The sequence below is a fragment of the Chrysochloris asiatica genome, unplaced genomic scaffold, assembly GCF_000296735.1.
Source record: "Chrysochloris asiatica unplaced genomic scaffold, ChrAsi1.0 scaffold00079, whole genome shotgun sequence".
NCBI lineage: Eukaryota > Metazoa > Chordata > Mammalia > Afrosoricida > Chrysochloridae > Chrysochloris > Chrysochloris asiatica.
Window position 1 is genome coordinate 13,118,701 of NW_006408597.1, and position 16,938 is coordinate 13,135,638.

General features: G+C 39.8%; 1 protein-coding gene across 7 annotated transcripts in view; it reads right to left on the reverse strand.

Annotated features, from left to right (window-relative positions):
* SLC8A3 (solute carrier family 8 (sodium/calcium exchanger), member 3) overlaps positions 1-16,938 on the reverse strand; it is a 280,420-nt gene that overhangs the window by 102,650 nt on the left and 160,832 nt on the right. The window lies entirely within an intron of this gene.

The following is a 16,938-nucleotide window of genomic DNA, read 5'->3' on the forward strand; positions in this document are numbered from 1 at the left end:
CTGAAAGTATATAGGAATATTAAGAACAATGTAGCATTTTAGGTATAGATAAATGAAGCCAGGTGCCTGAGATCTTGCTCACAAACAAAAGTTTGCAAAGTGTACAGAGACAGCTTGGCTCCTTTCAGGAACCTTGCTTTATGTATGTATCCTTAAGAAACCACACGTTGCTACTCTAGATCATTTAAGCCTAAAAGTTAATATATAACAGCTTAATTGAACCTTTTTTTCTGTAAAAATAAAAATGTTAGACTGTTAAGAAAAACTATGAAAATATCTTAAAAGTTGTTCCTGTGAATCATTATGTCTATCCTGTTTTGAATGATTAATCACATTTCAGTTCCGTATCCTGTCTTAATCACATCCTCCCTTTGTGACATCCTCCCTGAGTGAATCACATCCTTCCTTCGTAACAAATCCCTCCCTAAAAAGAGAATAAAAGGCTGAGGTAAAGTGAGTTCTGCATGCAATGCTGGGCAATGCTAGACAATATGTTTGCAGATCTGTCTACCTGCCAGCTTGCATCATATCTGTGTGTCTGTCTTTTTTGTATATACTTCATCTCTCTCTTTCTCTATCACTTTTGCTGCCAGATCTCCCTTCTTCCTGACACCCACACTTCCTTGCTGAGGCGGGACCCCGACATAGGACCTCGACACAAAAGTAACACATTAGCACAGCATCTCCAACAACTAGAAACAGACCCAAGGAGGGAACCTATAGTTATCAAAAGAAAAGAAATAATAGAGATAAGAGTAGAAATAAATGGGATAGAAAACAGAAAAACCATAGGAAGAATCAACAGGACAAGAAGCTGGTTCTTTTAAAGGATTAATAAAATTGGCAAACCTAACAAAAGAATAGAGGGTGAAAATGCAAAGAACACACATTAGAAACCACATGGCGATATCACAAGGGAACCAAAGGAAATCAAAAGGTTAATAACAGAATACTATGGAGAGTTGTACTCCAAAAATTTTGAAATTTTACAAGAAATGGATACATTAAAAAAAAAACATGATCTACCTAAACTTAACAAAGAGTGAAGTAGAAAACTTGAATAGACTCATAACAAAAGAAGGAATTAATCAGGTTATCAATAATCTTCCAACCAAAAAAAAGCCCAATCCAGATGGCTTCACTGGGGAGTTCTCTCAAACAATTTTTACAGATTATAGAAAGGATGGAAAACTTCTGAATACATTTTATGAAGCAGGCATAACCCTCATACCTAAACTAGGGAAGGACATCATGAAGAAAGAAAACTATAGACCAATGTCACTCATGAAAAAACTCTCAACAAAATCCTAGCCAACAGAATCCAGCAGCACATCAAAAAAATAATACTTTATACCAAGTGGGATTCATAACAGGGATACAAGAATGGTGCAACATTAGAGAAACAATCAATGTAATCCACCAAATAAATAATGAAAAAGAAAAGAATCCCATGATAATATTGATTGATGCAGAAAAGGCATTTGACAATATCCAACATCCATTCCTGATAAAAACACTCAACAAAGTAGGAATTGAAGGGAAATTCATCAGCATAATTGAGAGCATATATACAAAACCAACAAGGAGTTCTGGTAGTGTAGTGGTTACGAATCAGGCTGCGAACCTTAACGTCAGCAGTTTGAAACTACCAACTGTTCTGTGGGAGAAAGATGAGGCTTTCTGCTCCCATAAAGATTTGCAGCCTTGGAAACCCTGTACAAGGTCGTTATGAGTTGGAACAGACTCCAAAGCACATAACCACCGCCTCCATACAAAACCAACAGCCTACATTACTCTCAATGGAGAGAAGTTGAAAGCCTTTCCTCTGCAAAAAGAAACCAGACAAGGATGCCCTTTGCCACCACTCCTATTCAATATTGTGCTGGAAGTCTTAACCAGAGATATATGGCAAGATAGAGAAATTAAAAGCATCCAAATTGGCAAAGAGGAAATAAAACACTCTCTATTTGCAGACAATATGATCCTATACATAGAAAACCCCAAAGACTCAGTAAAAAAGCTACTAGACCTCATTGGAAGATTCAGTAAAGTGGCAGGGTATAAAATTAACATACAAAAATCACTTGTATTCCTCTATAGTAACAATGACAGCATTGAAAAGGACATTAGGAAAGCAATACCATTTAAAATAGCCACCAAAAGGATGAATTATCTGGGAATAAATGTAACCAGAGAAACAAAGGATTTATACAAAGAAAACTACAAAACACTACTACAAAAAGTCAAAAGAGACTTACAAAAGTGGAAATATATATATATATATATGTGAAAAATGTCAATACTGCCCAAAGCAATTTACACATATAATGCAATCCTAATCCAGATTCCAATGACATTCTTTAAAAAGATGGAAAAAACTATTATAAACTTTATATAGAAAGGAAAGAGACCCAGGATAAACAAAGCACTGCTTAAGAAGAAAAATAAGGTTGGAAACCTGTCACTTCCTGATTTCAAAATTTACTACACAGATGCAGTGGTCAAAACAGCCTGGTACTGGTACAATGAAAGATACATTGATCAATGGAACAGAATCGAGGATCCAGAAATTGACCCATCCACATACAGCCAACTGATTTTTGACAAAGGGCCTAAGCATATTGCATGGGGAGGAGATAGTCTCTTCAACAATGGTGGTGGCAGAACTGGAAAGTGATATGCAAAATATTGAAACAAGAAGTTTACCTCATGCCATATAGAAAAAGCAACACAGCATGAATTAAAGACCTAAATGTAAATCCCAGAATTATAAATGCCATCAATGAAATAATAGGGACAAATGTGAGGACTCTAATACAGGGAATACATAGACTACCTAACGTTTTGAAAAGGACACAAACAGAAGTAGACAAAATAGATGATTGGGACATACTAAAAATTGAAAAACTTATGTGCATCAAAAGGCTTCACCAAAAGAGTAAAAAGGGAGCCCACAGAATGGGAAAAATGTTTTGTAACAATGCATGAGACAAGCAACTAATTTCTAAAATACATAGGAAACTACAACACCTCTGCAAGAAAAAGACAAATCACCCAATTAAAAAATGGGTAGCAGACATGAACATACACTTCCCCAAGTAGGACATCTGGGCAGCCAACAAACATATGAAGAAATGTTTACGATCACTAGCCATTTGTTGTTGTTGTTGTGAAGTGCCATTGAGTCAGTTCCGACCCATAGCAACCCTGTATAGGGTTTCCAAGGAGTAACTAGTAAGCTTGAATTGCCAACCTTGCAGTTCAAACAACTTTTCAGTCTGGTGCATTAACCCATAGTACCATACCAGGACACCATTTAGAGAGATCAAATCAAAACAACAAGGAGATATTATCTCACACCAACAATAACAGCAAAGATCAAAAAAGTAGAGGACAATAAATACTGGTGAGGATGCAGAGAGTCTGGGACCCTCCTACATTGCTGGTGGCATTGCAAAATGGTCCAACCTCTCTGGAAAGTAATATGGCACTTCCTCAGAAAGTTGGAAATAGAAATACCTTACAATCCATCAATTCCTCTACTTGGTATTTATCCACAAGAAATACAAGCTAGAACACAAGTAGATATATGCACACCAATGTTCATAGCAGCACTATTTACAATAGCAAAAAGATGGAGACAGCATAAGTGCCCATCAATGGAAGAATCGATAAACAAACTTTGGTACATACACGCTCTGGAATATTATATTACCTTGAAGACTAACAAGAAAACTGCAAGCCACCGCATATAATGGATGAAACTTGAGGACACTATGCTGAGTGAAATTAGTCACAAAAACAGAAATACTGCATTATTGTAAAAGATTAAGAAAAATATCCACACTAAAGGGGGGGTGGAAATTCTTTGCTGATTACCTGGGTTTATGGGATGGGGTGAGGGGAGGGAGGGGAAGGTGGAGCACAGGGTAGGAAATAGACACAGGATAGTTTGGGTGCTGGGGTTGGGGGAGTGCAAAATGCAAGTATGGGGATGGAAATGGAAGAACAAGGCAGATGGGAGAGCAGTTAGGCAAGCTTGCATGGGAGAGATAAATAGTAATGTATGCACAACCTTGGAACAACAGGACTATAGGATACAGGGATTTAGGCATGGTTTAAACTGGTAAAACAGGGTTAATAATGTTAACCTTGGCTGTCTTTTGAATCTTGTTTTCCCTTGCCTACTATTATAAATTAGATACTTGAGGGGAAGAGAAAGAAATAGCCAGAAACATCACCATAGAAATCTTGTAAGTCTGTCTTCAGCTTATAACTGATTAGAATACCTAAAATGGGGCTAGAACTTGCCCTGTGAAGGAGGCTTCCTATGGAGCCTTTGCATTGTATAAGAACATAGGGTGAAACCTGATTCCCATCCAGAATCTTCTGAGGTGGGAAATATCCACTTGAAAGGACAAGCAGACCAACCTGCAGTGGCTAGAAGAACAGAAGATAATTCTTGAAAGAAAAACTGGCAGGAAAATAACAGTCATCTGAGTGACTACTACAAGAACAAGCAAGGTGTTTGCCTGGGAGACATCAAGGCAAGTGGTCGGGTCCCTTCAATGCAAACCCCCTTTCAAGTGGAATACATGAGCAGGCATGTGGTCTGGCTGATCACTAATAAGGGGAAGTGGGGGAAAAAACAGCAAGGAAGTTGTGAGCTAAGTCTGACCACACTCAATAGACTCCTGTCAACCCAAGTTGAGACCTGGTTGGCCAGCAGTATGGCAAATCCTGGGGACTCCTGGGCCCAGAGACAGGAACATGATCACAAAGGACTAGAGCAGAGAGTGAAGTGTCCAACTAATATGAAGTGAGGGAGGATGCACAAGAACACCCATACTTGCAGATAGTACCCACTTGACCTGGCTTCAATGGCTGGATGATCAGAACTCAACTAGAAGACGAAAGAACAAGGTAAAAAGAGTAGTCCACTACAATTTGATGAACATGACTTATACTTATGGATGTCGTAGCTCAAAAGAGGGAACAAATCTTTACAGTGAGGAACATTCCCACCCCCTCAGTACACAGAGTTGACAGGGATTGGCAACTAAGACATTGGATACACAAAATTGGGGAGGCTACAAAGGTAAGAAGTGACTAGTTTACAAGCTTTCAAGAGGGATCCTAGATCCAGAGGGTGTGTGGGAAGGTAGAATCTCCACTGAGTGATTTCCAACCCGTCTGAATAGGGCTAATGAAAGGAGATGGGGATAAGACTCTTGTGGTTCAATAGTGAGTAATTGCTATCAGGAGTGACTGTGAGTGTTGGAAATGTAAAGGTAGACGTTTTATAACAAAAGGAGGGGAGTGGTTGATTTTGCAGTCCAGGAGTGGAGGTCCCTAGGACCATCAAGGGAGAAGACCGGAGTACAGGACCCTATCCAGAGAAGCACTGACATCACAGATGGAGGCAGAGATGATGATGTGGAGAGATGGAGTGGCTGGGGACTCTGGAAGGGAGGGAGAGGGTCTGTGTGCTTATGGCCAGGGCACAGGCTGCAGGGTGTACCCTTTGGTTGTTTGATGATGCATGGAGGGGACTGTAATCATTGCAATGAAATGAAATATGATAGGATGAATATAAAGCTAATGTTCTCCCATGTAATCTATCACATAATTCAAAATAAAAACTTAAAACAATTAGACTGAACTGAACATTGAGTCCAAGTTTTATGTATCAGGGACTCTTAGTATTTAGAGATGCTTTTAGAAAATGAAGAATCCTTTTTATAATAACTCATCCTATATACATTACAGATTTGGAAAGTTCACAAATTGTTAACTCCGTTTTACTTACTTCATGATGATTACTGTGATCATTTTGCTCTGTGATCATTTTGCTTTGACTGTAATGAAAATGGTGACTACCTTTATTTAAATAGGAAAGAAGCAAACTTAGTGAACCTTGAAGGGAGTCATGATATCATTAGAGTCCACTAGAAACTTCGTAGTGTTGAAAGATTTCAGAGTTGAGGCTCACATTCAATTTTATTTTATTCAATTCCATTCTTTATTGCACACCTCTTTTCATGCCTCTGTTGTAAAAAGTCACTCAAAGTCTATTTACTTGTGTCTGCACCCTTACCAGCTTGTAAGAAATTAGAGGATACTAACACTATGTTAATTGCTTTTATATCCCCATGCACAGGACCTGACCTGACTTTTCAGAAAGGCAGGAGAAAAGGTGTGGAGGCAGGGTCACAAAAGATGAGAGGGCACTTTAGTGTTCTCTTCTCATTTGGTGTTGTCCTTACATTCCTGGCAGAAGGACCAGTCTGAACAAAGGTGACAAGTTCAGGGTCCAATAAGCAGTTCAGAGGAACAAGAGTAACAAACAGGTAGGGGCTGAGACTGGAAATGAAGATTAGGGCTAGACTGTGGGCCCTGTGGTTCTGACATCAACACTGAAGACATCTGATTGTTTTCTCTTCCTGTAAAAAAACAAAATAAACACAGTCTGAAAGAGACAGCATTTGGTGACCAACTTCCTGCTTGCTCCCCAGGCTAAAGGTAATATAGAAATAGGAAACCAGATAACTTTAGTCAGTCTTACTGAGACTAGATTTCTCATACATCAACTGTGGCTGATAAATTTTATCAGAATCCTTGAATAATACATCCAGCATGTTTCATACTCGGATTGTACTAAGTGTTGCCAGATTCCAGTTATGCATTTGTCCGCATCTTTTCTTCTCTTGGCCATTCTTGCAATGACTTCTTATCAGAGTGACTTTCCACACTGTCACATCTGGTCATGGAAATTCCCTGATGGTAGAAGCTTTGCCTGTCTAATTTATGGTCATATTCCAAGTGCCTTGTACAGCCTGGCACATAGTAGAGACTCAATTAATGTTCACTGAATGTCTGGATGAGCAGCCCAAGTTATTTTTGAATTTTTCCCTAAGTTCTTTCCAGCCATTAAGACAGTCAAGACACCGAGTCTTCTCTGTGACTCTACTCTAGGTTGTAAATTACAAAGACAGACTTTTCATCTTCACAATATCCCTATCCTAACACGTTGACTTCTGTTGTTCCTTGAGTTCTTCTAGACTAAGCTCCTTTATGAATCAGCGTTTTGCACTACTTAGCATTTGTCAGGAGGACTCATGGTGGTATGGTTCAAGGGTATGAGAGTTTATTTAAGAAACTACCATCCTAACATGAAATAGTTCCTAAATAATTTAATAGTCATATTGACTTAGAATGAAAAACTACCTTACAACCTGGTGGCTTCCTTCTGCATTGAAAAGAAAGTCTAGTCTACTGACTATAGCCTGTTGTTGTTGTTGTTAAGTGCCATCGAGTTGATTCCAACCCATAGTGGCCTGGTATAGGGTTTCTGAGGAGCAGCTGGTGAAGCCTTTAATGTGGCCCTTTTCCACATCTTCATCATCCTGCCATAGTGTCCTTCCCTCATTTTCATGTCTTCACCAGGCTCTTCACAGTCTTTACATATGTATAATGTTCCCTTTGCCTGGATTTCCATTTCTTCAGTACCTGCCTGTTTTCCTTTTATTTCTGGGTTTTATCTTAACTGCTGCTTTTTCAAGAGGCACTTTCTCAATCTGAAGTACGTTCATTATTTTCTGTCTCAGCAAACCAAAATGTTGACAGTTTGAACTTACAATCTACTCTATGAGAGAAAGATATGGCAGCCTGCTTATGTTAAGATTTATAGCCTAGGAAACCCTATGGGACAATTCTACTCTGTCCTAGGTTGCTATGAGTCAGAATTGCCTCAGTGATGATGGGATTGGTTTTTTGATTGGAGTGCATTGACTTGAATTAATTTACTGCAGAATTTCTACAAATCAGGAAGCTGTCCTCTCTACTGGCAATGGTCCAAGGATTTCTGTACAGAGAAAGCCAGTCTTGCATGGAAAATGCATTAAGTGCCCTTGCTGATAAGATCTTACATAGAGATACATGTCTACAAGCACACAGTGGCTGCTGGCAACACTTAGTACAATCCGAGTATGAAGCATGCTGGATTTATTATTCAAGGATTCTGATAAAATTTATCAGCCACAGTTGATGTATGAGAAATCTAGTCTCAGTAAGACTGACTAAAGTTATCTGGTTTCCTATTTCTATATTACCTTTAGCCTGGGGAGCAAGCAGGAAGTTGGTCACCAAATGCTGTCTCTTTCAGACTGTGTTTATTTTGTTTTTTTACAGGAAGAGAAAACAATCAGATGTCTTCAGTGTTGATGTCAGAACCACAGGGCCCACAGTCTAGCCCTAATCTTCATTTCCAGTCTCAGCCCCTACCTGTTTGTTACTCTTGTTCCTCTGAACTGCTTATTGGACCCTGAACTTGTCACCTTTGTTCAGACTGGTCCTTCTGCCAGGAATGTAAGGACAACACCAAATGAGAAGAGAACACTAAAGTGCCCTCTCATCTTTTGTGACCCTGCCTCCACACCTTTTCTCCTGCCTTTCTGAAAAGTCAGGTCAGGTCCTGTGCATGGGGATATAAAAGCAATTAACATAGTGTTAGTATCCTCTAATTTCTTACAAGCTGGTAAGGGTGCAGACACAAGTAAATAGACTTTGAGTGACTTTTTACAACAGAGGCATGAAAAGAGGTGTGCAATAAAGAATGGAATTGAATAAAATAAAATTGAATGTGAGCCTCAACTCTGAAATCTTTCAACACTACGAAGTTTCTAGTGGACTCTAATGATATCATGACTCCCTTCAAGGTTCACTAAGTTTGCTTCTTTCCTATTTAAATAAAGGTAGTCACCATTTTCATTACAGTCAAAGCAAAATGATCACAGAGCAAAATGATCACAGTAATCATCATGAAGTAAGTAAAACAGAGTTAACAATGTGTGAACTTTCCTAATCAATAAGGTATTGCTGTTGTTGTTGTTAAGTGTTGTGGAGTTGGTTCTGACTCAGAGCAGCCCTGTATAGCAGGGGTGAGGAACATCTGGCCCTCAGGCCATATGGTGGTGGTGGTATATAAGGGCCATGAAATCATTTGGTGTGGCCCTGGCATGGCAACCACAGTTCCATCCATCATATTTGTTGTTGTTGTTGTTAAGTACTGTTGATAACTGTAGTTGTTAAGTGCTGTCGAGTTGATTCTGACCCACAAGGATCCTGTATAGGGTTTCCAAGGAGCAGCTGATGTGAAGTGCTTAAACCACCAACCTTGCAGTTCAAATGACTTTGTAGTCTGATGCATTAGCCTACAGTGCCACAACAGGACTTGTGTTGAGAATTAGGGATAGATTAGCACTGGCTGTGAACCTCAAAATCAGCAGTTCAAATCCACCAACTGTTCCTTGGAAACTCATACTGGGTCACTATGAGTTGGAACTGATTCAATTGTTGAGAATTAGGGGTGAGTTAATTAAATGTTTGACCAAATATAGCAGGAGAATTTTTAAGTTGATAATTTTGTATGGCCCATGAAGGATGTTGTAAATTTTAACTGAAAAAAAAACAAAAAGTTTCCCCACTCCTGCTCTATAGCGTTTCCAGGTAGCAACTCACTATAGCTCACTACATCTTGAGCCACTTCTAGTGTTATATGTTATAGAGTTGTTTTTAGTTTTTATTTTTATTTTTTATTAAGAAGTCTACACACCCCTTCCTCTGAAGTCCACTCACTGGTTTCCAAGTTTTATAATATGAAGAGACATGTTATTATTGTCATTGTCATTGCTGTTGTTAAGTGTCGTGGAAACAGTTCCGACCCATAGAGATCCTGTATAGGGTTTTCTGCTGGTGTGTTTTAACCATCAATCTTGTGGTTAGAAATACAGTGGTTATCCTACAGCACACAGCAGGACTCCATAAAGATATATGCTGCTGTTGTTAAGTGCCGTTGAGCTGTTCCAACCCATAGCAACCCTGTATAGAGTTTCCAAGGAGCAGCTGGTGAGCTTGACCTGCCGACCGTGCAGTTCAAACGGCTTTGCAGTATGGCACATTAACCCACAGCACCACACCAGATTGAGTCTATTCTTGCTCTTCCATGTGTCACATTTTCAAGATGCCATGACCTCTCACAAACACTGCATTTATCTTGTGGGTAAGGCCCTGCTTCAACTGTAACAAGAAACTTTAGCCCAAGTAAGATGGCATTCCTGGTGTGGGCTGTATGATAAGCATTGGACTGCTAACTACAAGGTGAGAGGTTCAATTAACAAGAACAAGGTAGCAGTGGTGGTTAAATGGTAGAATTATCACCTTTCATGCAGGATACCCAGGTTTGAAACCAAGCCAATGTATCTCATGCGTAACTACCATCTGTCTGTTTGTGGAGGTTTGAGTGTTGTTATGGTGCTGAACTGGTTTCAGCAGAGTCTCCAGGGTAAGGTAGCCTAGAAGGAAAGGTCTGACAATCTACTTCTGAAATCAGCTTATAAAAACCTTATGGATATTAAAATGGGATGTTGTTGTTGTTAAGTGATATTGAGTTGATTCCAACTCATAGCAACCCTGGATAGGGTTTTCAAGGAATGGCTAGTGAGTTTGAACCACTGACTTTGTGGTTCAAACTGTCCTTGCAGTCCAGTGCTTATCCTGCAGCACCACACCAGGAGTCCATTCAAATGTGATAGTCACTACTAACTGGTAAATACCTTGAGAATCAAGGGACAAATTTAATTTGAAAACATTCTTTAAGCCATCAAGTACAATACAAAGATAAAACTATGCTTATTATAATTGTGATCATGAATAAGGTAAAATACAGAAGGAAAGATATGGCTAGTAGAAAAATAATCATAATAGAAAGCAGATTATGATCAGAAGCAACAGAAATAGGAGAAATCCAATGACAGTGATGTTACTCTTTGTGAAGTATTATCCAATCGTTGGTCTTTTCTGATCTCAATTTCCACATTTCTCAAAGGATTAATAACAGTTGTCCTTCCTAGTTTGTAGGGGTTTTGTAAGACTCAATTGAGAAAATGCTTTTGAAAACTGTGAAACACTATTCAAACATAAAATGAGGTGACAGTGGTGACGACAACAATGATGATTTGGGGACAAATCTTATAGTATGTCTTGGATTTTGACAAGTAATGCTAAGTAGCGTGGGAGAAAGGATGGAATATCATGGAGAGTGTGGTTATGTCAAGGAATGAAGACTGAAAAGCATGAGTGTTAAAGATTCCTGAACAAGAGAGTTAGTACAGGACAGCAGTGTGAGATATAATTCAGACAGAGGAAGCATAGATTGTTTCTGAGGTAAAAAGAGAAATTAGGAGTGCTCTTGTCAGATATTTCAGATTAAATTATCTACTGACTAGTCAGATGGGGTGGATTTAGGGCATGAGGAAGGTTTACAACAGGCATGAGAATATAAGACTGGCAGTCAACAAGAGGGGAGTGAAAGTATTGTCTATACAGGGACTAGGGAGCAGGAATCACAGGGTTCATAACTTTTTATCTCAAAGCAAGAATGTCAGGATGAGGAAAATGGGCCATGGACAATCCAAACTGGAAGCTTCCATCTCTTTCCATTTGTTCTCATGTAGCTCCCAGATGCCTCTCCATCCTGCTTTTTGTGCCCAGGGGAGACTCAAGCATGGGAACGTCCTTGAAATCTACTGTCCATACATGACACATAATACCAGCGCATGGGGAAGAAAGTGTATGACATTTGTCAACTGCAGTAGAGATCAGAACTCTTTCTACTTCTTTCTTTGTGCTTCCTTTATTTATAAAGTCATTTGTAGTCCAGAAAGGATTGTTATTTAGTCAATATTACTTCACTGTTCAACCCTTAAAACAGAGAAAATGATCCTGCTAAAAGGAAAAGGAGATTAAAAATGAGGAGAATAACTAAACTGTTTACACTATAGCCACAGGCTAACTCAACATCCACAGATAGAGCCAGGGTTGTTCAAAACTAGTTCAGAAAGTTAGCTCTATGCAGAAGCAAGTAACACATTTTAAAACATTTTTTTAGTTCACTTGTCTATTATAGCAAGTTCAAGAATTCAGCAGCCTGGCACTGTAGGATAAGCACTCAAACTCAAGATCAGTTTGAACTGCTAGGTCAGTGGTTCAAACTCACCAGAAACCCTATACAGGGTCGTTAAGAGTCGGAACCAACACAGTGGCACTTAACAGCAATAACCTGACCAGAAGATAGAGGTCTGTTGTTGCTAGGTATTGATGGAATTTTATTCTCTGAAGATCTAAGAATAAGACTCAAACTCCAGCACCAGCAATAACTCAAACTCTGTCTTTCCCAGATGGTTGTTGTTAATTGCCATTAAGTTAATTTTGATTCTTAGAGATCCTGAATAGGGTTTCTGAGGAGTGGTTGGTGAGTTTGAACTTCTAATCTTGTATTTAGTAGTTTAGTGCTAATCCTAAAGTCCCCATGCATTTCATTAGTTATTTTCTATATTTATAGCAAGTTCAAGGACAATAAAAGTATGTAAAATAAAACTTTAGGTTTTTTGACAGAGTCCTGGTGTGGTGTTACAGGTTAATGCACTGGACTACAATGTTGGTTTGTAGGGTCAGTGATTCAAGTGCACCAACCACTTCTAGGAAATTATACAGGGTCACTAAGAGTTGGAACCAACTTGAAGGCACTTAACAACAAGGTTCTTGACACTTTTAGGAGGACAGACAAGGATGTATCAATAAAGGTAATTGATAAGTCTTGGCTGAGGGAGGGATTTGAATAGGCAAAGATTACTTTTTGTGGACTATGTGACATTTCAGAGTTGACATCTGAGGATCAAATAGGATTTTAAAGCTGGAAGGGACATTGGGTCATCTGGTTCAACCATCTAATTTTACACATGAAGAAACTGAAAAGAGCAGTCACTTGCTTAGGAAATTAAGGACTTCTAGCTGAGCTGGGAATAGACTGTGTTTTTTTGACTCTCAACATGGTCATCTTTTCACTATTTGAAGAAGCATCCAGAAGAAAAATATAGGTGAAAGACATCAGTATTCACATCTACCTGCTATGATTTCATTGATATTTTCCAATTTCCCCTGGAAAATTCAGGTTCAGAAGTGCAAAATCTAAAATAGTTCTGGGCTAAAATAACATTCTTGGCTTGATGGCAGACTAGGAAGAAAAGCTGTGTAGACCCCCATCAGTAAAAACATGGAAAACTGAACAAAGCAGATTCTGAGGATGGTCTTGGAATTCTGAATTTCAGGTAAAGGGATAAATAAGTGAATTAAGTGCTTACTGGGAGTACGATTTGGAACAAAACAAGAAAGGAGGTGACTTCTGATTTGGGTGGCCAATATGTCCCACTACAACCATTTTGAATGGGAGTGAGCAGACAGAGGGTCAAGACAGCACTTCCACTGCAGAAACCTGACAGATAGTTCTACAGAGGTAAAGGTGTGAGCATTTATTATTATTCTTTTTCATTCTTTTCTTTTGCTATGTGTATTCATCTTCAAGTCGACACCCCAGGAGAAGTTCTGCAACATACATGGAAGTATATGCACAGCATGGATCACTGAGCACAAAATTGAAAGGGGAGGAGACAAAAGGAAGAGTCTTCAACAGGAGTCTCCTTCAAAGCAGTTCTGGTCAGCTGTGGGCTGGTTCTGACTAGGAGAAGCAGCTTAACTGACTTGAGGGGAGCAAAGGAAAAAAAAAAAATCCCATGTGTTACATAATTGAAGCAGAGTGGAGAGATATCTGAAATTTCACATGAAGATTAGAAGGCAAGAGGCCATTTGTTGTTATGGTTGTTAGGTGCCATCAAGACGGTACCAGCCCATAGCAACCCTATGCACAGCAGAATGAAACACTGCTTGATCCTGGGCCAACTTCACTACTGTTGCTGTGCTTGAGTCCATCGATGCTGCCACTTGGCCAATCCATCGTGTTGGGGTCTTCCTCTTCCTTACCAAACATGAGATACTTCTCCAGTGACTGGTCCCTCCTGACAATATGTCCAAAGTATGAGAGATGAGAAGTCTGGCCATCCTGGCCTCCAAGGAGCACTCCGGCTGCATTTCTTCCAAAATGGATCTATTGGTTCTTTTGGCAGCCCATGGCATATTCAATATTCTCCTCCAACACCATAACTCAAAGACATCACTTCTTCTATGGTCCTCCTTATTCACTGTTCAGCTTTCACATGCATATGAGGTTGTTAGAATGTTATGCCCAGAATTCAGGGTCCCCAAAGACCACCCAGGAGCCGTGTACCGATGCAAATACATAAGGGTTGTTTAATCAAGCTCGAGCCAGGTCTCTAACCTTATCCGACATTTCGGAATAGGGAAAGAGCCCCAAATTCATTGTCTGCAGGGTTTTTATAGTATTTTCAAACAGCTCAGGTTTCTCAGCTTTACAATCTTTGGATTGGTTAACAATTGGCAAACTATGAGATGTTACAGTTTAATTGGTCAGGACTGGTGGTCTTTGTTCTTAGGCTAGGGTAAAGGAAAACATCTGGCCTCTGGCCTTGAGCTGCCTGGCTATTTATACATATATCATTTTCTTGGAGCTAGAGTACGTGTTCCGGCTAATGTACAGAATGGAGATTGACCTTGCCTCTGGAGGGAACTAATAACTGAGGCCCTGTCTATTTAAAATGCTTTCTTGAGCCTGACTAGAGTTTAGTCAAGCAGTTTCTAGGTAGGCAAAATCAAGTAAAATCAGTTTGGTCCTTACAAGAATACCATGGCTTGGGTCAGGTGCACCTTAGTCCTCCAGCTGACATATTTGCTCTTCAACACTTTAAAAACGTCTTGTGCAGCAGATTTGCCTAATGCAATACATCGTCTGATTTCTTGACTGCTGCTTCCATGAGTGTTGATGGTTGATCCAAGAAGAATAAATTCCTTGATAACTTCAATTTTTTTCTCCATTGATAAGAATGTTGTTTATTGGTCCAGTGGTGAGGATTTTTGTTTTCTTTACATTGAGATGTCATTCATACCAAAGGCTGTGCTCTTTGATCTTCATCAGTAAATGTTTTAAGTCCTCTTCACTTTCAGCAAGCAAGTTTGTATCATCTGTATATTGCAGGTTGTTCATGAGTCTTCCTCCAATCCTGGTGCCACGTTTTTCTTCATAGAACCCAGCTTCTTGGATGATTTGCTCAGCATACAGGTTGAATAAGTATGGTGAAAGAATACAACCTTGTTGACACCTTTCTTAATTTTAAAACATTCAGTGTTCCCCTGTTCTGTTTGAATAACTGCCCCTTGGTCCAGGTACAGATTTCTCATGAGCACAATTAAGTGTTCCGGAATACTCATACTTCACAATGTTGTCCATAGCCTGTCATGATTCACACAATCGAAAGCCTTTGCATAGTCAATAAAGTAGCACTAAAGTCTTACTCATATTTTCCCACTCTTTCTTCCCTCTCCCACCCCCACCCCCACCCCCCAGTTTTTATGACTTTGGGTTTCATTTAGCCTAGTTTTTTTCCTTCTTTTTCTTCCTCCTATCTTGAGGGAGTTCTTTCTCTTCTTATCTTACTCAACAAGAGACAGCAATTGAGGCCATACAGTCAAACTACAATCATACCCTCTAAAACTCTACCAAATGGGGAAAAGTCAATACCAGCTGCTATACACCAGAGCAGTGTCCATAACCAACACCTGATAAAAAGACTCTGGATGAAGCTGTAAGAGCAGTAAAAAGAGAAGCCCACCTGCTGATCACATCTACCAGGAGACAATTGGAGAATGCTTAAGAATACACCAACAGACACTATAATTTATACAAATACACTGCCACCACAAAGTCTAAAAAGCAGCAGAAAATGTCTGCTCATGTGCAGAAATAAGACAGAATAGCTCAAATAAATGACAAAGAAGAAGAGCTAGAATTTGCATTTGAGGGAGAACAGGCTTTGGAATTCCCTTTAAGAGAACTCAGGAGAATTATATTGAGGTGCATCCAAATGTTCCGAGAAAGATCGAGGAAAACAAGAAAAAAAAAGTGCTAAAGGAACAATCAAAACAAAATAGAGATAATATAAAACCTGCTAAAGAGGTCAAGATAATCAATTATAAAATACCGGAAGTGGGCGATCTTGGGAACTGAACTTGAAAGCCTTCGTGGCAGTGGAGTTGGAGCAGTTGCTGTTTTACAGACTGCCTACTTTGTGGTCCCCGGTACTGCACAGGGCTTCTACCTGTGGCATTGTGGGTATGAGGGTTCTTCAGGGAACTCAGCCACCAAGCACAGAGGGTATACCTGAATACCCCCTGGGGAGGTTCTGCTATGCACACAGAGGAATCTGCACAGTGAAGATAACTGGGTGCAGAATCAAAGAAGGGGGAGGAGTCAACAGGAAGAGCTTGGAGCAGGAGTGTCTTCCAAAGTGGGTCTGGCCAGCCCTTGGCTGATTCTCACTAGGAGAAACACCTGAATGAACTTGAGTGGGGGTGGGGCATGAAAAAAAGAAAATGGCCAGAAACAAAACCTTTAGTTACATCACAAGGTGTTAACAGGAACCTCTTAAATCTTCTCAGGCAACTTTGAAGGCAAGGTGCCATAAAGTGGCATTAGAGTACTATTCATATTTTGCAGGATTTTTTTTTTGTGTGTGTGTGTGTGTTTCTGACTATTTTGGACTGTAGTGCCTAGTCTGCATTTATGGTCCCCCTTTTATCTTGGGGGAATGTTTCTCCTCTTGCCTTACCCAACAAGCGATAGCTATTGCAGCCATATAGCCAAGATACAATCACACACTATAAAACTCCACCATCTGGGCAAGAGCCAACAACAGCTGCTATACACCAGAGCAGCATCCACAACTAACAACTGCTAAAAACACTGTAAATTTAGCTGTGAGAGCAGTGAAGACAGAAGCCCATCTCCTGATCGAAGGCATCTGGAGAAAAGAGAGCTTAAGAATACACCAATAGAGGGAAGGAACAAGATGGTGGATTGGGTGGACGTATAGCAGAGAGCTCCGCAACAACAACACAGAATACCTGACCAAG